The sequence below is a fragment of the Vicugna pacos genome, chromosome 14, assembly GCF_048564905.1.
Source record: "Vicugna pacos chromosome 14, VicPac4, whole genome shotgun sequence".
Taxonomy (NCBI): domain Eukaryota; kingdom Metazoa; phylum Chordata; class Mammalia; order Artiodactyla; family Camelidae; genus Vicugna; species Vicugna pacos.
The window spans coordinates 41,723,067-41,748,116 of record NC_133000.1 but is presented as its reverse complement, the minus strand read 5'-3'; the positions used below and the strand labels follow the sequence as shown (position 1 = coordinate 41,748,116).

Genomic DNA, 25,050 nt, shown 5'->3' with positions numbered 1-25,050 from the left:
GTTCCCTTTTCTGATCCAGAGGCTGCTAGCTGTTTCTTCCTGTGTTAAACCTAGAAGAAGGCATTTAACAAAACTATTGAAATATTTTGCTTCTCCCTACACTATATTTGTAAATATTTATCTTAAATTTCCGGGTTTCTTTGTTTTCTGGACTTAAAATATGGAGAAGTTCTTAGGAGTGGTATTGCATATTGTGAGAATCCATCATGGCATTGAGCATCCATTATGCTGTGTAACCTTGTGATTGAGTCTGTTTAATGTGTACAAGGACTGCAAAGTCAACAAAAAAGAAAATGTTTATAAGATAGTAGAGTTATAATTTGTTAAACATCTTCCCAATACAATACTACTTTTACTTAAAAAATTAACACATGGGAAAATAGAATTTTTCCCATTAAGATCAAAAACAAAACAAGGATGTCCCCTCTTATCACTTCTTTTCAATATTGTACAGGAAGTATTATTTAATGTGAATAAGATTAGAAAAGGAAAAATGTATAATAAAGAAGGAAGAAATAAAACTGTCTTTGTTCACATATGACATGATTATCTATGTAGTACATATAAAGGAATAAAAAACCACACCACCACCACCAACAAAAAACTTCTTGGAACTAATATGCAGTTATAACAAGGTTGCAGGATGCAAGGTTGATACACAAAATATATAAAAGCCAATTACTTGCCTCTACACCACAATTAATAAATGGAATTTGAACCTTTAAAAAGTATCATTTATAATAATACCCCAAAGTGAAATAATTAGATATAAATCTAACAAAATATGCACAAGATATGTATGAAGTAAACCACAAAACTCTGATGAAGGAAACCAAGGAGAACTGAAAAATGGAGAAATATTCAGAATTGATGTATAAAGTCAATGCAATCCCCACTGAAATCCCAACATGTTATTTTGTGGATATGGACAAGTTGATTCTAAAGTTTATACAGAGAGACAAAACACCTAGAATAGAAAACAAATATTGAAGAAGAATCAGGTTGAGGGCTTGACAGCACTCCAAGATTAAATATATAGCTGCAGAAATACAGTGTAGTCTTGGTTAAAGAATAGACACTAACGAGGTATCACCTCACACCAGTCAGAATGGCTATCATTAAAAAGTCCACAAATGATAAATGCTGGAGAGGATGTGGAGAAAAGGGAATCCTCCTACACTGTTGGTGGGAATGCAGTTTGGTGAAGCCATTATGGAAAATAGTTTGGAGATTCTCCAAAAAACTAAAAATAGACTTACCATTTGATTCAACAATTCCACTCCTGTGCATATATATCTAGAGGGAACTCTAATTTGAAAAGATACATGCACCTCAATGTTCATAGCAGCACTACATATAATAGTCAAGACATGGAAATGACCTAAATGCCCATCGACACATGACTGGCTAAAGAAGCTGTGGTATATTTATGCAGTTGAATACTACTCAGTCATAAAAAAAAAGAATAAAATAATGCCATTTGCAGCAACATGGGTGTATCTGAAGATGGTCATTCTAAGTGAAGTAAGCTAGAAAGAGAAAGAAAAGTACTGTATGATATCACTCATATGTGAAATCTCAAAAAATAAATAAAGAAGACACTAATGAACTTATCTAAAAAACAGAAACAGACTCACAGTCATAGTAAACACACATGGTTATGGCAGGGGAAAGAGGGTGGGAAGTGATAAACGGCGAGTTTGAGAATTGCAACTATTAACTATTGTATATAAAATAGATTTAAAAAAACAAATTTCTTCTGTATAGCACAGGGAACTATATTCAATATCTTGTAGTAACCCATAATGAAAAAGAATATGAAAATGAATATTTCTATGTATATGTATGACTGAAATATTATGCTCTATACCAGAAATTGACAAATTCCAACTGACTATACTTCAATAAAAATTTTTAAAAATAGACAAATAGATCAATGGAGCAGATGCAGAGTACAGCGATAGACACACATAAAGTCAAATGATATTTGACAAAGGAGCAAGTACATATAATGGAAAGAAAAGATAGCTTTTCAACAAATGATGCAAAAATCAAAAAAGTCTAGACACAACCTTTATATCCTTCACAAAATTAACTCAAAAAGGAAAATAGACTTAAATGTAGAAAGCAAAACTGTAAAATTCTAGATGATGACATAAGAGAAAATCTAGATGACCTTGGGTATGGTGGTTATTCTTTAGATACAACACCAAAGGTATGATTAATGAGAGAAGTTATTGATAAGCTGCACTTCACTGAAATTAAGACTTTCTGCTCTGCAAACACACTGTTGAGAAAATGAAAATGCAAGCCGCAGAATGGGAGAGAATATTTGCAAAAGAGACATCTGATATCCAAAATGGAAAAAGAACTCTTAAAACTCAGTAATAAGAAAATAAACAATCCAATTAAAAAATGGATCAAAGGTCTTAACCGATTTAACAGACACCTCAACAAATAATATGTACAGATGGTAAATAAACATAGGATGATGCTCCACATCATATATAATTAGGGAAATGTAAATTAAAACGACAATGAAATACCACCGCACATCTATTAGAACAGCCGAAATCCAAAATGCTGACAATACCAGATGCCGGTGAGAATGTAGAGCACCAAGAACTCTCATTCACTAACGGTAGGAATACAGAATGGTACAGTCACTTTGGAAGACAGCTTGACAGTTTCTTACAAAATTAAACATATTCTTACTACACAATCCAGCAATCATGATCCCTAGTATTTACCCAAGGAATTGAAAACACACAAAAAAAGGCATGTAGATATTCATGGCAGCTTTATTCATAAATGCCTCAATGCCTGCACCATTTAGAACATGATTTCCATCATGAGATTTGGGGAAATTGTGGTCCTGAGCATAAGAAGTCTTCTGAATCAGCTTGCATTTTTTTTAGTAAAACCAATATAGAGCAGACAAAGCAAATAGTCATAGGTAATTAGAAGTCAAGATGACCTTCAACCATAGTCTGCCAGTTTTTGGCCTTGTAGCACATTTTTTTTTCATGGGTAAGATCCATGCCACAGAAGTTGGTCAGGAATTCCTTTGCCTGAAAATTCTCAATAATTTATTTGAAGTTTCTAAATAAACCTTCATTAGTCTGCAGATCAGTAAGGCTTACTTAAAAAAAAAAGTCCTTGAGGTAATCAGATGCAATTTTGTTTCCTTTGAGTATTTATGACAAGTGCTTTTTTCAGTATTTCTTCTATTGAACATAGCTGGTATTTTCACATATCAGTCTTGAAGAGGGATGAACAACTTTATTCCTGGCTCCTTTTTTGCCTCCTTTTGTAAGGTGTTTATTCTTACCAACCCAGATGTTACTTGTTAAGGTTGTTACTCATAGAACAGTAAGTTCAGTATGATATTCAGAATAAAATATCAAAAACAATACTTATTTTTTATGTTCCACTGCAATTCAAATAGCAATAGAATTATCAGTCACATGATAATTTCAAGGCAATTTTGTTGAAAACTATGTACCATATTATTTTGTGATGAGTATTTCTTCAATATAAGATGCAATGTCCTCTATGGGTTTAATTTTTTTATCCTTTCCATCTATTCATGAATAACTTTAAATTCTCTTTTATTCCTCCCATGTCTGACTTCTTCTTCCCTTCATCTCAATTTTAGGAATTTAAATAATATCCTTCTCCTTTCCATGTTATCTAATTATTAATGTATTTGTATTGTTTATTATATATCTCTGGCTCTTTTTCATATTCATCACCTTTTTCTGGTCTCTAATTTTACCTTGATCTTTATTTTCTTCTTGATGATAGAATGTTTTTGGCTGAAAATAAGCTATGTTTCCACATTTTTAAGACTCTAAGAAAAATGTACTGTATCTCCTAAGAATTCCAGATAATTAGTGACATTCAGGTTGATTGATTCACTAACTCAAAGATTTCATCGAGGACCTGAGTTGTTTCCATCCTGCTATTATTTGTGTTCCTTTCATTCCCAACACAGTAGCAAAATTACAAGGGCAGTCTCAACCAGTAAAAGCAGAATCAATGTGATTCTGGCAAAAAAAAATAAATCACAAGTCCCTATGACTTTTCTTAGTATTTTATTGGCTAGAATCACCACATAGTCCATTCTGCAACAAACAAGCGGTGAAAGCAATGGAAACACTTCTTAATAATTCCACCCTTGAAATTGGTAATGAAGTCACTTTTTCTGAAGCACAGAGTTCCTTGAGGAAGAGGGAAAACTGAAGCCTCTGTTATTATGGTAAAGTACTTACTGTGATAGTAAAGGATGGAAGCTCTGTGTGTAATCAATAATATCTAAAATATTTTGTTTTCTTAGAATTATTTTGCTATTCTCTTTCTCAAATCTTCTGTTAAATGCCTGATATACATCATCACTACCATCAATATTATTTGTTATTATTAAAGAAAAATTTTAGCAGTTATTTTCTAGTGAATAAAGTTTTTTTTAAATGTGGATTTCAACACAATATTATAATTATTTTCCAAATAATCTTCAATAACAACTATGACTATATTTTGTTTGAAGATTTATTTTAGACATTATGAATATTTAAATAGATTGCATACACATACACATGTATGTGAGTATTTATATATATATTCACATCTATAGATAAAATAAAAGTTCTATCTATATTATACAATAGTTTTATAACCTCCTAGATACTCCATTTCTTAAGTTTTGCACTGTATTGTTATGATATTTTATAAATTTAGTCTAATTAATTTCTACTTTCAAAATTATTCTAGATTTTGTGACAATGCAACATATGGTCCATATTAGACATGTCTCAGGAGTGACTAAGATAAAGGGATCATCAAAGAAAATGACATATTATGCAAATCTTATTGCAGTAGTGACTGAAATAGGAAATCAAAGATTTTGTCCTATTTAGTCCCAGTGCTGTAATATCCCCAAACTTCAAATGAAATCCATCCTGTCTGCTCTTCACTGTGGATAAGTATCCTCCGAAAACAAATGTCTTCATTCTTGGCGTAGGCTTTTCTTCTATCTTTAGGACCTTAAGCAAGCTTAATAATATATTCTCTATAAGTCTCAGGGGTTTTTTTTAGTGTAATTGGAGTCCCAGAAAATTCTGAATGTTCTACGATGTGACTCTGGAGCTTGATAGAGCTCGAACATAGCTTGAGAGTAATGAGTTTGCTCACGACTGACCTCACATCAATACACACTACACTGATCACGTCTAGGTTGCTGCTCTATGATACCCAGTGAGAATGTGCTATGATTTTTGCTGATTACCTAAGCCTCACCTAGAATCAGGGTGCAAATTCTCTCTGCCCTCAAGTTAATAGCCTTTAAAAAGATTCCATAGTGGTTTCTGATTCATACTTAAGCCAAATATTGACAGGAAATAGTGCCCACATTTTCACAGCTCACTCTGCTACTTTTTTTCTTTTTTTTTTACTCTGTTACTTTTTCTGAAAACAAATTTACTTGCTCAAATTTTGAGAATTTTGTTTTGTTACCAATGCTAAGCATAATATTATATTTTGCCTTTTTATATGCATATTGAATCATTTGTTTTAAAAGTTGGGTGGTAACTTTTGAAGTAAAATATGTACCATGTTTATTTTCTGATATTTTTTGACAATGCTGTCCCTGAAAATACTGCAAATTATGCCTCACACTCATAATTACCTTGTTTAGAAGAAAGAATGGGAGAAATAAAGAAGATTTTTAAAAAGTAAAGGAAATATTATGTAATTACTTTATAATATAATAATAATATTCTTTGCATTAATCTAAAATTAAATGGTAATGACCAATGATTAAGGATAAATATTTGCAAAAGTAGATGATATATGCAGAATTATTTTTGAGAAAAATTCCCCAGGATGCAAAAGAAAGCATGCCATCCAAATTGTTTAGGAGGAGAAAGATTTCAAAAGGGATGCGAGCATGTGTGTAGGCTTCAGTTTTCTGTCTATACCATGCCTCAACAGCTCAATCCTGCAGCTGGATTTTTATGTGGTGGTAGAATCCTGACTGACTTTTAGGGACTCTTGGAAAAGAGAACTAAAGAAGTCAGATAAACTTGTTTTATGGTACTTTTGAAGATGATCCAGATTGCTTAGCATTTCAGGTAAGATACTGCTAGAGATTAAACCCAAGTAACTGACTATAAAGGGTACAGTTGTTAGATTACCAATGAGACTGTTGGACTGTGATGAATGTCAAGACCAGATCTAGCTACATGAGAACCAGACTTCAGAGAAGATTAAAAGAGCAGGATGGGACAGTCTCTGTACCATAGTTAATGTCAAGACGAAGGCTGTGAGACTTTGGATGGTGGCATCTTGCTGATGTGCTCAACTCTGAAATTCAGAACTGACTGAAGACTTTAGTCTCATAGAAGTGAGACCTCCCCCTTGCTAAAGAATAAGAGAACTACCTTCATGCCTGAAAACTATTTAGAATCTTAACTGTGCCCACATATTGAACCAATACACGACAGCCCCATGACATCACCTCCCAATATGGCCAAACAAATCAATAATTAACATCAAACTTAGTATGGCCTGACTTGAGAAAAATGTGCTCTGATAACCTAGCCCATCTATTCTAAAAAGCTCTTCTTTTCTAAAGTGTATTTAATTGTCTTCCAGGACCCTGAATAAGACAGGGACTATAAATAATATTTATCCTAAAGAAAGTTAATAGTTTTTGAAATTAATTATGACGTTAAATAGGAGAATGTATCAGAGTTCTTTTCAGCCTTCATCCTTGGATTATCTCATTTAATCCCAAAACTTAATTTTCCAGGGATGGTGCAATAATTCCCAAATCAAGTTTATTCTGAAGTCAGTTATTTTCCTCCACACTCTCACCATCTTGAGGAATTGTGCATTGCCCCCTGGCAAGCTCATTCCTTACATACTCGCAGCTTTTCCTGAGCTACCTACTCAGAAGCCCTCTCTGCCCTGCCCTCTCTAAAATAGTCACTACTATCATCCTTTATTATCTTCAATCGCTTATCTAATTTTTCTTCGTAAGACTTATACCTTACTATGGTTTCTCTATGTTGTTTGTTACCCTCACTTCAATATAACCACCATAAAAATTATTTTGTATTTTTTACCGTATTAATGCCAATGTTCAGTGGCTAAACAGTACATATTTATATTAAATAAATCTCTGCTTGAGTATTTTGTTTGCTTCTCAGAATAGCAATATCCCCAAAAGAATCTAAGAGCCTTTTCTGTACAAAGAAATATTAGCTTCTTTTCTTTTGTTCCTCAGTTCAATAGAGTAGCATTTCCTCCAAGTTTGATAATGCCAAAACTGGGGAATTTACCTCAGTATCTCCATCTTCCTAAACTTATATTTGTCCACTAACTTTTAAAAATTCTATTTCCTAATCTCCATAGGCTTGCCCACTCTATTACCCTGCCACTTACTGGTTTATGACTTACATAGTAAATAAAGTGATATTGAGATGGTGCACAATGATGTTACCTTTCCCCACTTAAAATGATTCAGGTAGTGTCCAAAATCATGACTATATGTGTCACAGGACATGGCCATGGCTATCTGATTTAAACTTACTTTGTAACAATCACCTTCCCTGATCTACGATTCACTTTTCTTAAGTTTTCCTAGTCTTTAAAATTGATGGTTTTTTTTTTTCACTTATCAATTTCCTGTATGGTATATATTTAGAATGCTTACTCTCCACTCCTCAAGACTTTGCTCATTCAATTCTAGTTATTCTTTTGGTTTCAACTTAAAAGACACTACCTATTTGCCCAATTGCAAATATATGATTTATTTTATGTAATTTTTTCTTCTCTATTTTCCACACTATACTAAAAGATGGAAATTTTCTGCTTTGTTCTCTAATCTCTCTTAAACATTAAGTACAGTTTATGGGAAATGATCAATAGTGTTTTTTAAATATTGCTATTACTAATCAAGAGAAAATATGTGTTGGGAGCTATGAATTAGTCAACTATGTCAACTACTTTTATTAAGTAAAAAATATTGCCCTCTATAGTCACTTCATTTTTTCGCATTAAGATTTTTGAAATTTATCAGATTCTATTTTCTAGAATAATGTACTTACAAAAAGTCATCTGTACTGTTTAACATAAAACACATAGTATAAAAAGCCTTGAAAATTAAGTGTGTGTTTTCTTGATGTAGGTAATGGGAAATTGAGAAAACAATTAACTATATCTTCTATACTGCTTAGGAAGAAAATGGAACTTTACCCAGAAATAGGAATCTAGGTGAGACAGAAAAATGTTTTCTAGCTGAAAAGAAAAAAAAATCAACTTTTTTGTATGTAATAGAATACGTCTTCAAAGAAGCTGTTTAATCATTTTTGGCAGTAATACAAGTATAGAAAGAGTAAGACAATGAGCAAAATTCATCAGACATTTGCTCATGAGGACCTTTAAGGGGAAGAGGATTGAGAGATATTTTTTAAAAAATACCTCAACACAAAATAAAGTGACTTAAAATTTTAATCATTAAAATTAATACCATTTAGTGATTATGTGAGAAGCCAGAAATATCAACAATTATTGATCATGGTCCTTCACTGTAAAAAGCACAAATATGTCCTATTGCTTTATTAATATGTGACTGAGTCATAAAAGAAATGACACTGAAAGGGCTAAAGATAAAGATCTGTGATTTGTAATGTATTAATTATTGCCATATTTCAGCCAGTTTCACAACTTCAATTTAACATGAAAAATGCTGAATCATGAATAATTTACAGTATTCAGAGTGATACAACAGCAGATCTTTTCAGACCATTGTAAATCTAAAGCAAAAGATCTTAATGAGGATAACTTGAAAAGAATATTTATGGTATGCTGTCATAATTTCATAACTCAGGAAAGAAATGATAGTTTTAACAGTCATCTTTTTGTTTTATCAAATCACATTATGTCTTAATCAATTATGATTTTAATCTTTATTATACTCTGCCATGTAGTGTGATGAGATGTATACACATTCTCCTTTCTGAGTAAATTGTGAGCAACTCAAGGAACTGTATCTTACTCATTTTTCTTGTCACATATAACTTTCTATATGACAGAGGTTCAATATATTTTGACTATTTAAATTTGGGAAATGATAGTGTAGAATTAATGAGATTCCAAGATGTAATTAAATGTTACAAAAATTTCTGTGTTTAAAACAATGCCACAAAGACAGCATTACCTCCTTTTCTTTAAAACCAGTGAAAATGAGGGGAACATGAAACAATAATTCCATCTTAATGGAAAGTAGGGCAAGCTCTCATCCTGAATATGGGAATAAGAAGAAAAATGTCAAGTTCAGTGAAGAAAACAAGTGCCCTACAGAATGTGAGATGATGCAGGGTGGATGCCTTGCATTTGAGGAATAATGAAATGTTGAGAGGGCAGGGAATTCTCCAAAGTTGGTACACATTCTAAAAAACAAAATCAAAGGTCTATTTTGTGGACAGATAGATGGGAGTTAATGGATCTGACAGGAGGAAGAACAGGGAGGAGCTGGTGAAAGAGGAAATCAGAGGCTTATGCATATGTCAGAGCAGAGAGATATTCATGGGTAATAAACTCTTTCACTGATATTTGCAATTTCTGTTGTTTTCACAGCAACAGAAAGTAAGGCTAAATACATGCACACATGCACACATGCGCACGTGTGCACACACACACATGCACTCATGCTGAGAGATAGTGTGAGACAGAGACAGACAAGAGACAGACACAGAGAAAGAGAGACAGAGACAGAGACCCACACACACTTTTATTCCTGGAGGTCACATGTATATTCTAGAACATTCTTCTGGCTCCTCCTAATATGTGTAAGTTTGCAAGTAACTTGTTCAGGTGGAAAATTCATCTTTGAAATAAGAATAATCATTAGCAGTGAAAAGGTAATGGAAACTGAAAGAAGTTGTAAAATAAAGAAGGGAATTAATATAAGCAAATTCATTTAAATAATCAATGTCATTAAAAAAAATGACCATACCTTTGGTAAAATCGTGACCAAAATTTTTCCAGTAAATCAAAGGACCTAATAATTATTGAATTTTGGGATGTAGATGTAACTTACACTATGTAGGAGAAACATCACAGAGTGAGGTAAAAGTTAGCTAGCACCAGTAAGTAGAGAAAAGTATAAGAAATGTAAGAACATAGTGGAAATAATATGAAAAGGCAATAGAGAAGATAGAAACACTTAAAATATGGTCCAAAACATGTAGACATGAAGAAGAATCTTAAGAAATATGGGCAAAACTAAATGGGAAAAGTGACGCATTATAACACCATGCATTCTTCATAGACTGACTTGCACTTAGTTCTGCATAGTCTTGACTTAAGACTTAAATTTGTTAGGAACTTAAATCATTTCAACAAATTAAAACATTAAAATAAATTAGAAAAAAACAAGAGAAAGGTATTAGCAAGTATTTTAAAAACACACATTGTGGGGAAAGGAGGTCTTCAGATTTCACAAATAATCTTAAAGAAGATATTTTATCTCAAAGAAGATAATTTAAAAGCAACAACAACTGGATAAACAATAGTAATATTATCAGATAAAGAGAAAACCGCAGTCAATAAATCAAGACATCAAAACATGTTAACACCAAGATATACAATGGGACTTGAAAATATTTCTCCTCAGTTTTTATTTTAAAAATAGTTTTAATGAGAGGGAGAAATCAGGAAATGTATTCCACAATGAAGGTACAATTCACATCCACAAAATGCTATATAAAAAATGGAGAAAAAATAGACAAAAGCTAAATTATTTCAAATCCTAGCTTGCATAAATGTTAATTTTTAAATATTTTATCAAGCTATTATTTATTTCTGAATTTTTGTTTCTTGAATGTTTTATCCTAAAATATATTTTATCAGTTTTAAATTAACCACTTTTGCTTGGTTTTTTTTTTTTTTTTTTGAGCTTCTCTCTGACTCCTTCTAAATGACTTTCAAATATGTACAATTAGGTCTTCTGAGGAGTATTTGGGCCAATATTAACCTCAGGGCACACTTCTTTTGTTAAGGTAATCCAAGGTGACCAAAAAATTGCTCTGAGACAAGTAGACTTCCTATTTCTGAGCCCTTTTGAACATACCAAAATTAATATTTTAAAGCCGTGTTTAATTAATTGTATTTAACTCAATTTTTGAATTATTTTCAGATTTATTACCGATTCCATGAAAATAAGAAAGCCATGCTTCAGGGCAGAAATTTAATGACTGTACAGCTTAACTGAACTGACTTTAAACTCTGGGTCATTCAATAGCTTTGAAAAGTTGGGACCAACTTCCTTTAGTCTCATTTTTTTCATCTTTTTTTTTACTTTTATGATAATTAAATAACTCAGCTTATGTAAATATTTTACTACAGTGAATAATATAGCATGGCTTTAAAAACATGAGATAATTGCTTTACATTCAGTTTTGAAAAGGTTGCCTTTTTTCTATACTATTCTATTTTAAAATTATATCGTATTAGGGCTCAATACTCCCACAATGTGAAGCAGTGTCACAGCTCTTTGCCAACCAGTAAAGTCCAGTAACCTATTTAAGAGTTCAGAGTGAGACTTTAGGCTCACTTTGGTCCCAGAAGATATACCTGATATGGCCTGTGATTAAATGTGGCTACTGACAAGCTCTCACCTCTGATGAAACAAGGAGAGGTCAGTGGTCCCGGGAGGTCTCAGAAGGTAAAAGTTCTTTTTTATCCCATAAGAAAGGTTAAGGTCTATCATTCTCTAAAAATGAGTTCACGCAAAGGGCATTTTGGGAAATGTGGTAAAGAGTTTATTACTGTACAGTGGCTTTTCTGTAGAAAAATAGAAGCCTTTTATCCCTACTGTCTTCAAGTTGAATTATTTCAGAAATATTAAATTTATACAAAATTATCACATCATTAGATAAGGTAAACATTTGTTTATGAGATTCTTGTTAAAATTATTAAATTTATTTAAAATCAAATTATAAAGAATAGGAATGGAACAATCTTCTGAGGATAAACCCCATTTTAATCCACAATTTCCTGAAATAAGCTTATCTTTATAAATGAACACAGATGGTATAAAAAAAATAAGTAATAGTTTTTCAAGATTATATAATCATCCAAAGAAAGTCAATCTTATCTGAGTAGTCCTTAATTAATTGTATTTTCATGCTACAAACTACACTATGTATTATATCATTTTAATAAAATAATAAGTAATTTAAAGAAAAATGCTTATTTGGCCATTCAGATGACTAAAGTGTATTTCTCATATGTTTGGTCTTCATTCAGGTTTCCTGGCCTACAGCTCCCAAAACCCTTGGGATGGATTTCCTCATTGTTGAGAATGACTAAAATATCATTTTTTATGTTAATGAGATGACTTTGAAAAGCAGCTAAGAATGGGGCTGGTTGTCAGTGGAGTCAACCAAGTGTTAAAGAGTTCAGTCCCACCTACCACCACCAGGGAGTGGACAGAAGCCTGAAACTGAGTTCAATCACTAATGACCAATGATTGATCAATCATATCAATATAATTAAACCTCTATAAAAGCCCAGAAAGGTTGGGTTTGGAGAGCTTCCTGGTTGGTAATTATGTGGAGGCTTGGGAAGAGTAGGCACCTGGAGAGGGTATGGGAGCTCTGCTTCCCTTCCCCCATACTTTGCCCTATGAATCTCTTTCATATGACTGTTCTTGATTTATATCCTTTGAAAATAATCCAATAATCTAGTAAATAAAACATTCTCTGAGTTCTGTAAGTTGCTCCAGCACATTAATCAAACCCAAGGAAGGGGTCATGGTAAACCTATGATTTATATTCAGTTGGCCAGAAGTACAGGTAACAACCTGAACTTGCAATTGGTATTCTGAGTTGAAGATGGTCATTAGAACCTCCAATGTGTAGTTGTTGGGTCAGAAGCACAGTTAATAACCTAGGTTTGCAACTGGCACTGGGAGAGGAATGTCTTGTGAGACAGAGCCCTTAACCTGTGGGATCTGAGGCTATCTCCAGGTAGTGTCAGAATTGAGTTGAATTATAGGACACCTAGCTAGTGTATTAAACATTGCTTATTAGATTGGAGAAATCCTACATCCCCCAACATAGACTTTGGAATTGGATCCCAGAACCCAAAATAATAAGGAATATTTTATACTATTTTTAAATTAGATGATATAAAATATAAATATGTTATTTAATAAAAATCTTATAAAAAATAAAAGTTTTTTTTCCTGTAAAGAACAGATAAAACTGATAAAGTCTTATCAGGGAAGAAATCAGATTGAGAACCAATTAAGTAGTAACAATGTTTATTTTATCTCCTTTGAGCAGAATTATGAACTATAATAATAGAGTTTATTCCCTTTAACCTACTTAAGCCTCCTATAATTGTTGCTGTAACTACTTAAATCATTTGTTCTTTGATGTTATCTTCATCAAATTTGTACAGAATAGCAAAATGCCCAACATGCACAGAAAAATTACCATCAGTCTTGATGGTTTTGAAAGATTTATTCTACTAATACTTCATTATGATTCATCGCATAGAGAGGAAGTGAAATGAGCATCATGATTCCTAGAAAACATCATGTGTACATAAAAGGGAGATGTTTACTTATCTTTCAGGCAATCACATAAACTTTTAATTACGTTATAGAACCTCAGATCCATTCTTTTGGTCTATATTTCAAATCCACTATATATTTTTTATCTTGTTCTTGAAACAAAATACAATTGTTATTTTAAATGTTAAAATTAGATTCTCATTGTTCAATTTAATTTTTTATTTGCAGTTTTGCTACTCATAGTTAATTAGTATGCAAAATAGAGTCTTTTTCATCACCCTCATCAACCAGTTCAAGTAGCAACTGGAACTATGGAATAACAAATAATATATTTTATTTTGTATTTTTATTATTTTTGTAACTGTGGTAAAATTCTCATAAGATAATATTTGTCATCTTTAGCCATTTTTAAGTGTGCAGTTCAGTGGCATTAAGTGTACTCTCATTGTGCAAACATCATGATACATCTCCAGAACTCATCTTGCACAACTGAAACTCTGTACTCATTAAATAATAACACCTCCTTCTCCCCTTCCTCCAATCCCTGGCAACAACCATTCAACCTCTGTCTCTATGAATTTGACTAGTCTGCAAACATCACATAAATAGAATCATACAGTGTATGTCCAGTCATTTGTTTCCCTTAGCATAATTTTCTCCAGGTTCATCTATGTTGTAGTTTGTGTCAGAATTTCCTTCCTTTTAAAAGTTAAGTAGTATTCCATTGTATGTATATATTACATTTTTTAATCCATTCATCATCAGTGAATATTTAGGTTGCTTCCACCTTTGGGCTATTTTGAATAAATGTTGTGTACAAGGGAGTACAAATATCTGTTCAAACCCTGCTTTCAATTTTTTTAATGATGTCTCAAAATGTTTTTACTTTTTTAAAATCTCTTTTTGTGCATTTAAAAATATTAACTTATAATTCTATAAAGAAATGCTTTTATTATTAATCTTTTCAGTAGACATTAGATTGGGAAAAAATCCTTGCTTGGATTTATAACATGTCTCTTTCTTAAAACAAGCAAACAAACTTTCGAGTTGAAATTAAATGTAAAGATAAGCATGGATACTTCTTAAGAATGTATGAGGCTTGATTCTTTTAAAGTCAAATAATTATTGTTTTTGTTTATTTCTTGAGCTAATATCGGTTTATAATATTACATAATTTTATGTGTACAACATTATATTTTGACTTCCGTCTACACTGCAGTGTGATCACTACCAAAAGTGTAATTTCCATCAGTCATATAGCGGAATCCCTTTACTCATTTTCCCCTCCCTTCCCCCTTCCCCTCTGTAACACTACTTTTTTCTCTGTATCTAGGAGTTGTTTTTGTTAGGTTTGATTTCTTTTCCCTCACATATGAGTAAAATTATATGTATCTTTCTCCACCTTACTTATTTCACTCAGCACAGTACTTTTAAGGTCCATCCACATTGTCACAAATGGCAAGATTTCACCTTTTCATGACTGAACAGTATTTAATTACATGTATACATACCATGTCTTCTTTGATCAATCATCTGTAGTTCAGCCCTTAGATTTCCTATATCTTGACTATTGTAAATAATGCTATGATGAACATAGGGGTGCAATTTACTTTCAAATCACTGTTTTTGCATTGTTTGGATAGAGACCCAGAGGTGGAATGTTGAATTATATGGTAGTTCTATTCTTAATTTTTGAGGAATCTATACTTTTTTCTGTAGTTACTGTACTAGTTTATGTTTTCACCAATAGTGCATGAGGGTTCCCTTTTCTCTACATCGTCTCCATTATTTGTTATTTCCTGCCTTTTTGATAACAGCCATTTTAGCAGTCATGATGTAATGTCTCATTGTGATTTTTACATTTTCCTAACTATTTTCCTAATTATTAGTGATGCTGAACATCTTTTCATGTGCCTATTGGCCATGTGTATATCTTCTTTGGAAAAATGTCTATTCAGCTCTTCTATTTTTTAATCTGGTTGTTTTTTTTTTATTGTTGAATTTTATGAATTCTTTATATATTTTGGATTTTAATCTCTTATTGAATATATGATTTGCAAATATCTTTTCCCAACCATTTAATTGTATTTTTGTTTTGTTGATAGTTTCCTTCACTGTGCAGAATTTTTTTTAGTTTAATGTCTCATTTGTTTATTTTTGCTTTTGTTAACCCTGCCTGCAGAGATATATCAAGACAGATATTGCTAAGACTGATGTCAAAGAGCATACTCCCTGTTTTCTTCTATGAGTTTTAAGATTCCAGGTCTTTTATTCAAGGCTTGAATCCATTTTGAGTTGATTTTTGTGTATGGTGTGAGATAGTGGTCTGGTTCCATTCTTTTGCCTGTGGTTGCCCAGTTTTTCCAACACCATTTATTGAAAAGACAATTCTTTCTCCGTTGTATGTTCTTTGCTCCTTTTCATAAATTAATTTTCTATAAATGTGTGGCTTTATGTGGGCTCTCAGTTCTGTTTCATTGGTGTATGTGTCTATCTTTCTGCCAATACTATGCTGTATTGATTACTATAGCTTTGTAATATACTTTGAAATCAGGGAGTGTAATACATCAGCTTTGTTCTTTACTCTAAGGATTACTTTGGCTATTTGGGGTTCTTTGCAATTCCATATATATTTTAAAACTTTTTTTTTTGTTCTAGTTATGTTAAAAATGTGATTGGGATTTTGATAGGAATTGTATTGAATTTTTAGGTTACTTGAGTTAATATGGGCATCTTAACAATGTTAATTTTTTCAATCTGTGAGCATGGAATATCTTTTCATTTCTTTGTGTATGCTTCAGTTTCTTTCAACAAAGGTCTTATAGTTTTCAGTGAGTGGGTCTTTCACCTCCCAGGTTTAATTTAGGCCTAGTTATTTTATTCTTTTTGTTGAGATTGTAGAGGAATTGTTTTCTTTATTTTTCTTTCTGTTAGTTTGCTGTTACTATATAGAAATGCAACAAACTTTTGTATATTGATTCTATACCCTGCAAATTTACTGTACTTGGTAATATTTCTAATAGTTTTTTGTTGGTCATTAGGCTTTTCTATATAAAAAATCCTGTAATTTACAAAAAGTGATAGGTTTACTTCATCATTTCCAATTGTTTGTTTTTAAATTTTTCTTTTCCTTTTCATATTCTTTTTCATTATAAACTATTACAAGGTACTGAGTATATAGTTCCAGTGCTTTACAGTGGGATCTTGCTGTTTATCTATTTTATATATAGTAATTAATATATTCCATTCATTTATCTTTATGGTGATTATTGATAAATAAGGACTTAGTACTGCAACATTATCTTTTGTTTTCTGCTTGTTCTATATCTCCATTATTTCTTTTTTTTTTTAGAATGTTTTCAATTTTTATTGGTATTCTGATCATTTTTCTTGTTATTTAAAAATTTGTCCTTTAAAATTATATTAGTAGTAAACCCACATTACATATATTTTATTTATTTATTTTTTTAGCAGAATTATATTTATAAAGTTTATTTATCATTCTTATTAGCTGGTTTACAATAATAGATTTTTGTAACATTTTTATTGATTTATAATCATTTTACAATGTTGTGTCAAATTCCAGTGTTCAGCACAATTTTTCAGTCATTCATGGACATATACACACTCATTGTCACGTTTTTTTCTCTGTGATTTATCATAACATTTTGTGTATATTTCCCTGTGCTATACAGTGTAATCTTGTTTATCTATTCTACAAATTTTGAAATCCCAGTCTATCCCTTCCCACCCTCTACTCCCCTGGTAACCACAAGTCTGTATTCTCTGTCCATGAGTCTATTTATGTCCTGTATTTATGCTTTGTTTTTGTTTGTTTGTTTGTTTTTGTTTTTGTTTTTTAGATTCCACATATGAGTGATCTCATATGGTATTTTTCTTTCTCTTTCTGGCTTATGTCACTTAGAATGACATTCTCTAGGAGCATCCATGTTGCTGCAAATGGCATTATGTTGTCGGTTTTTATGGCTGAGTAGTATTCCATTGTATAAATATATCACATCTTCTTTATCCAGTCACCTGTTGATGGACATTTAGGCTGTTTCCATGTTTTGGCTATTGTAAATAGTGCTGCTATGAACATTGGGGTGCAGGTGTCATCCTGAAGTAGGGTTCCTTCTGGATACAAGCCCAGGAGTGGGATTCCTGGGTCCTATGGTAAGTCTATTCCTAGTCTTTTGAGGAATCTCCACACTGTTTTCCACAGTGGCTGCACCAAACTGCATTCCCACCAGCAGTGTAGGAGGGTTCCCCTTTCTCCACAACAGAAGGACATTTTATAATGATTAAAGGAGTGATACAAGATGAAGATATTACACTCGTTAATATATATGCACCCAATATAGGAGCACCTAAGTACATACAAGAATTACTAACACAGATAAAGGGGGATATTGATGGGAATACAATCATAGTTGGAGATTTTAACACTGCATTAACATCACTAGACAGATCTTCCAGACAGAAAATAAACAAGGCAACAGAGAAATTAAATACTGCAATAGAAAAAGTAGATTTGGTGGATATTTTCAGAGCATTACACCCCCCAAAAATAGGATATACATTCTTTTCAAGTGCACATGGAACATTTTCCAGGATCGATCATGTACTTGGACACAAAAGAAACCTCAACAATTTTAAGAAGATAGAAATTATCTCAAGCATCTTTACTGACCACAATGCCATGAAACTGGAAATCAACAACAGAGAAACAAAGGAGAGAAAAAGGAAAACATGGAGATTAAACAATATGTTATTGAAAAAACAATGGATCAATGAGGAAATCAAAGCTGAAATTAAAAAATACCTTGAGACAAATGATAATGAAAGCACAACCACTCAAAACCTATGGGGCACAGCAAAGGCAGTGCTAAGAGGGAAGTTTATAGCGATACAGGCCTTCCTCAAAAAAGAAGAACAATCTCAAATAAACAAGTTAACCCTCCACCTGAATCAATTAGAAAAAGAAGAACAAAAAGCCCCAAAAAGCAGCAGAAGGAAGGAAATAATAAAGATCAGAGAGGAATTAAATACAATAGAGATTAACAAGACCATAGAAAAAAATCAACCTAACCAAAAGCTGGTTTTTTGAAAAAGTAAATAAAATTGACAAACCTCTGGCCAAACTCACAAAGAAGAAAAAAGAGAGAGCACAAATTAGCAAAATAAGAAAGGAAAATGGAGAAATTACAACAAACAAAATAGAAATACAGAATATCATACGAGAATATTATGAAAAACTATATGGAACCAAACTGGATAACCTAGAGGAGATGGACAAGTTTCTGGAAACATACTGTCCACCAAAACTGAATCAAGAAGAAACTGAACACTTGAACAATCTGATCACTAGAAAGGAAATAGAAATAGCAATTAAAAACCTCCCTACAAATAAAAGTCCAGGACCGGATGGCTTCACCGGGGAATTCTACCAAACATACAAAGAAGAACTCATACCAGTCCTTCTCAAACTCTTCCAGACGATTGAAAAGGAGGGAATACTCCCAAACTCATTCTATGAAGCCACCATCACCCTGATACCAAAACCAGGCAAAGACACTACATTATTTCTTTTTCTTTGTGTTTCTGTCTGCCTTTATAGTTTGGTGGTTTTCTATAATTTTTTCTCAGTTTCCTCTTATATATGCTTTGTGTCTTTGTTCTAAATTTGTTTTGTAGTTACCATGAAGTTTTTATAAAATGTTTTATAGATAAAATTAATCTTTCTGCTGATAGTATCTTATCTTCATTTCTCTATATGGGCCCATTGTTTTCCCTTCCAATTTTTATGTTTTTGTTGCCTCAAATTATCCCTTTTTATGTTGTGAGTTTGTTACCAATTGAAGTATCTATGTTTATTTTTTACTGCTTTTTTCCCTTTAATATTTATGCTACAATTAAATGTTTAACAGTGTATTCTGTTATGGAATTTCAATCTTCTGATTTTGTCTGTCTATTTATCAACCATATTCCAAGTTTTGAGTACCTTAGCCTTTTTGTTTAAGTTTGAAGACCTCTTTTCAACTTTTCTTGTAAGGCAGGTCTAGTGTTGATAAAATTCCTCAGTATTTGTTTGTACAGGAAAGTCCTAAATTATCCTTTATATATGAATGAAAACTTTTCTGGATACAGTATTTTTAATATAAACTGTTTTTATATTTCAGTATTTAGAGAATATCACCTCACTATCTTCTGGTCTATAGGGCTTCTGTTGAAGGGAAGAGACAATGGAAATATGTCACACCACTATGATGCTGACATTCAGTTCTGCTTTGAATTCTTTTGGGAGTATACCCAGAAGTGAAATTTCTGGATCATATGTTAATTCCATCATGATTTTTTTGGAACTGTCTTACTGTTCTCTGTAGCAACTGCACAGACAAATAATATTTTAAAAGTAGATTCATAGAATACAATGGCTTCTGGAAAGTAAAGGGTGATTTCAGCATCAGCTGGAAACTATATGATAATGTCAAATGAAAGAAAGATGGCAAAACAGAACCTAGTAGAAAAATAAGTAAAATGATAAGACATGTACTACTATAAAAAGAATAAAAGTAGTAAAATATAAGAGCTCTAAAGCTGATAAAAATAAAAGTCAACTGCACATTGACTGTACATATATTCCTATTATGTTCATTTATACATATTCCTATTTTTAAAATATGTATATTATTTAAGATGGAGTTGCTTAGAAATTATGTAAATATACACTTAGTCTCAAATTTGAAAAAGAAAGTTGATAAAAATGGTTTTCAAAATTTTTACTCACATTTGGGAATTTTTTCTTTTTGCCTACATTCCATATTATCACATTCCCAAATGGAGAATATTTCTTTCTTTTATATTCATAACAAGTGTGATATACATTATAACCATTTCTTCCATTAATGCTCTGATAACATTACATACATACCTTATGTAATCATCACAAAAATACTTAAGTACTATTATCATTTCCATATTTTGTTATTAAAACAATATTAGAGAATGCTGACAATCTATTCAAGGCTATGCAACTTATATATAAATAAAAACAAAATTCAAATTCTTTCTTACTCCAACTCCATATTTCATCTCAGTCTCTGCTTAGAAACACATTTTAGCCTTTGTACAAATAATTAAGTAATTAAACATGTTGATTAAAAAAGGGAACACTTTATATAAACATGTCTATTAATTCATGCATTCAGTTACATACTGAAGTTATCATATGAATTTGAATTTAATTTTACATAAAGAATGTTAAATTTCAATATTCTAAAATAGTTACACAGTAAGAAAAGTCAGTCTGCTCTTTGTTAAAGAGTATTAACAGTAATATTTCCAAAGAACAATAGTAGCAAAAATGTAGGAGCAGTAACCTCTTTTTGGTATTGAATGAAAAAAGAATAGCTCCTGAAAATTGAAGAATGAGTATAGGTACCACTAACAGCAAAATATATTCAATTGCCCAGACTAAAAGGGAGCAGTTTTATAATCCTTTCTATGAATTATAGACCAATAGTACTTCCAATAAAACAATTATAAATTAAGCTGTTAGTTTTTAATACCCAACATTAGGCCAGTTGTATGTGCAACATACATATATGATAATCTTTTTTCAGATCTGATTATATTGTATACCTGCCCTTTTTACTTATTCATAGCATCATTTCTATAGCTAAGTCAGGGAACAGTAGAGCTTGAGACATATGACGTTTCCAAAGCCAGGAAGCATTAGGCTTTCAATCAATAATCAATAAATTGGGAAAAAAAGGTTATATATTTTTCCCTACACTCTGACTCCATCATAGCAATGAGAATTTAAATAACAACATAAAATGGTAGGTTGGTATTTGGAAGTTCATCAGGTTCTTTGTGTGTGTGTGTGTGTGTGTGTGTGTGTGTGTGTGTGTGTGTGTGTGTTGTGTGTGTGTGTGTGTGTGTATTTTTTATTACATATAATTATTTTACAATGTTGTGTCAATTTCTGATGTACAGCACAATGCTTCAGTCATACATGAACATGCATATATTTTTTTATATTCTTTTTCACCATAAGCTACTGTAAGACATTGAATATAGTTCCCTGTGATATACAGTATAAACTTGTCATTTATCTATTTTATATATGGTAGTTAGTATCTGCAAATCTTGAACTCCCAATTTTTCCCTTCCTACCCTTTTACACCCCTGGTAACCTTGTTTGTTTTCTATGTCTGTAAGTCTGTTCCTGTTTTGAAAATAAGTTTGATTGTCTTTTTTTTTTTTTTTTAGATTCAACATATGACTGATATCGTATGGTATTTTTCTTTTTCTTTCTAGCTTACTTCACTTAGAATGACAATCTATAGGTCCATCCATGTTGCTGCAAATGGCATTATTGTATTACTTTTTCTGGCTGAGTAGTATTCCATTGTATAAATATACCACAACTTCTTTGTTAAGTGAAAGACTTACATGTGAAGAACTATAAAACATTGACTAAGGAAATTAAAGATGACTTAAAGAAATGGAAATATATCCCATGTTCTTAGATTGGAAGAATTAATTTTGTTAAAATGGTCATACACCCAAAGCAATCTACATATTCATCAGGTTTTATAAACACAATTGTAATTATTATATTAGTGTTTGATTATAAAATACATATTATTTAAGACTTCAATACTTTTATTCGTTGAAGCATTTCTATGACAATCTATCAGAAAGTTGATGGGAAAATATACACTTAGTTATTTCTCTTTTAAAAAAAAAGACATTGAACCCATTTACAATGGGTTTCTTACACATTTTTTTTGGCATTATCCGTAAGAACAATGCTTAGTACAAAGCTTTGCTTAATAAAATATTTTCTTGGTAACAAAAAAAAATCAGATTGGTATAGTTGTCTTTAGTTACTAATTCTTGTGCACCATTTGAGCTTCTTTTGTTGAAAATTTTGATACATTGTTTGCTGTACTTTAAAAATAGAGTGATATATTTTATTGCTGTTACTCTTCTGTTATTTAAGTTGACTATATCCCTGTGTTTATACAAATATATTTAAAGAATTATGTACATATATGTTAAGAATACATATACACACCATTGTTACACATGCAAAAATATGTTTTATATATACATATATACATTGGTCTCTGCTGAAACAAATTTCTACATTTGCCTTTGACACAAATGAGTCCAGTTCAGTGGTAGCATCTCCTATTGTCAACTATGGTTTAAAACGAGTAGTCACTGTTGAGCTTTTCAATGGCTCTAAATTTTTTTAAGATAACATTTTATTTCATTAATAAATTCCTTTGGTTCTTACTGGGGAATATAGACAGGTGGTGAGTTTTCTGATCTCACATAACAAATTCATTCTAACCTGCTTACTTCTTTAAGCTGCTCATTGCTGTCCTCGATTTCCTGCCAATGCCTTTCTGGCATCCACCACTCTTTTACTATAGTGATGAATGTGTCCAGGCTTTAAGGAGCAGTTCTATCAACATGAAAAGATCATCCTGACAAGGTTTTGAAAAGCCTTTAATTCCTTATTAATGAAAAACTGATCCCATGGCCACTAAGATCTAGAAATGCATAAATTATGATACATTTTTGAAAAAGAAAACTTGGTGACAAAATGTAATGTTTATATTTACGAATCAAAAAAATGAAAATAAAACACAGGAGGTGAATGTTTAATCCACTTATATATATAATTAAGATCTATCAACTACTAAAATAATAACTACCAAAGAGAATAAAATGCTGCAAACTTTAAACACTGATACTGTGATAATATTGCATAAATAATTTTATAGCCAACAGATAGCCCAAAATGAAAGGGGGTTGGAAGATGCAAGAAAATAGTCTATTATGTTAATGTGATTTTTCTCTACTCTTCACACAAAAAAATAAATAGGAAAAAATAGGAGGCTTTGGTGCTTTAAAAGTATTTTACATATGAGTTTATTGATTGTATATATATTATATATATATATATATTTTAGGAAATAATTCTTATAAAGAAATGTTTTTATGAATTTCCTCTTAATCCACACAAAATTGTTGCAGGTGGTGGTAGTAATGTTAAACTCAAGAATTCTCAGTTTAGTTAAAATTACTTGGTTCTGTCCTTGATTTGGGAAAAGCTGTCTGATCTGTCCTCCCTGTCCACACTACCAGCCTGGGTTCATTCATGTGGCCTCTAGAAAAGAGAATGGTGCAGGAAGGAACAACAGCATCAGAAGGCAGAAGCTGCAGCCACCCCTTGCTGTCCAGTGGTCGGGACTACGTGGTGGAAGATGGCAGACTCAGCAGCCAAGCTGGAAGGCTGGGATGGTGGGATAGCCACCCTGCATGTTTGTCTTTAGGAGAAACACTCCCAGGACAGTTCTGAAAGACAAAAGTTGTTTTTCTATGTGTGTTTGTTTGGTTATTTTTATTTTTTAATGAGATATTACTATTGACATATAAAATATGTAAGATTAGGTTGTAAATTGTGATGATTTCATCCAGTACATTCTAGAAAATAATTACCACAATAAGATTAGTTAAAATCTCCATCCTAATCATGATGTATATTAGATCCTCACAATTATTCATCTCATAACTGGAAGTTTGTATCCTTTGACAATCAAAGATTATTAATCCCTTGCCTCCCCTGTACTGCCCTGGGAAAAAAGTATTCACTGCTGTGCCCCCAGGGGCCTGGTTTTTGTTCTTTCTTTACATCCAAAAAATATGGATGTTACTTTTTAATAGCTATAAATTCATCTTTTTTTTTTCAAATAATTCTCTTTTCACATTCACACTTTTTGTTCAGAAAGATCAGGTGCAAAAGAGACAAAAAACATTTACCCAAGTAAGTATGAATTGTCTAAGGTCCATTTTGCTAGGCTGTCACCCAGAAGGCATACCAACAAACACCTAGGTAGCTGGCAGATGAAAGAATAACATACTATACCCAGGGATTTATTTTACTAAATAAATAAGTAAAACCTCCAAGGAAGAGCTGGGTCATTAACTGGATTTAAATAGATACAAAGGGGAAATAAGGTGGGGGCCTCACTGGGAAGATTTTGAAGTATGTACGAATTAAGGATTGGAGAAGAGAAAAGTCCATAACACAGCAGGTTTTTATCTTTTTTGTGATCTTTTCCTTCCCCCTAATTGAGTGGGCCCAGGTACAGATTTACATTTACATATACTAAAGGAAAGAGATGTTAGTGCCTCAAATACAATACTGATATCATTAAATTAGATAGTGTAGATTCCTAAAGGAACTTTCAGGTGAGTCATTCTAACCCGTGGAGCCAAATTAGAGCTGTCAGTGACATGGTCCCATTTCTAAGCAAAAGGACATCACTACAGCATGGCTTTTGTTTGTATGGTGTCAAGAAGTGTTAGCAAGGCTGTTGTTATCTGTGGCCCTGTAGGAAACCTGCCTACAGCTTGAATAACTGGAACAAGTAATA

At 32.0% G+C, this 25,050-nt stretch overlaps 1 pseudogene; it reads right to left on the bottom strand.

Moving 5' to 3' along the window:
* Positions 1 to 2,746: 2,746 nt before the first annotated feature.
* The window catches only part of LOC140701200 (small ribosomal subunit protein eS1-like), a 40,132-nt pseudogene continuing 17,828 nt past the window's right edge, over positions 2,747 to 25,050 (bottom strand).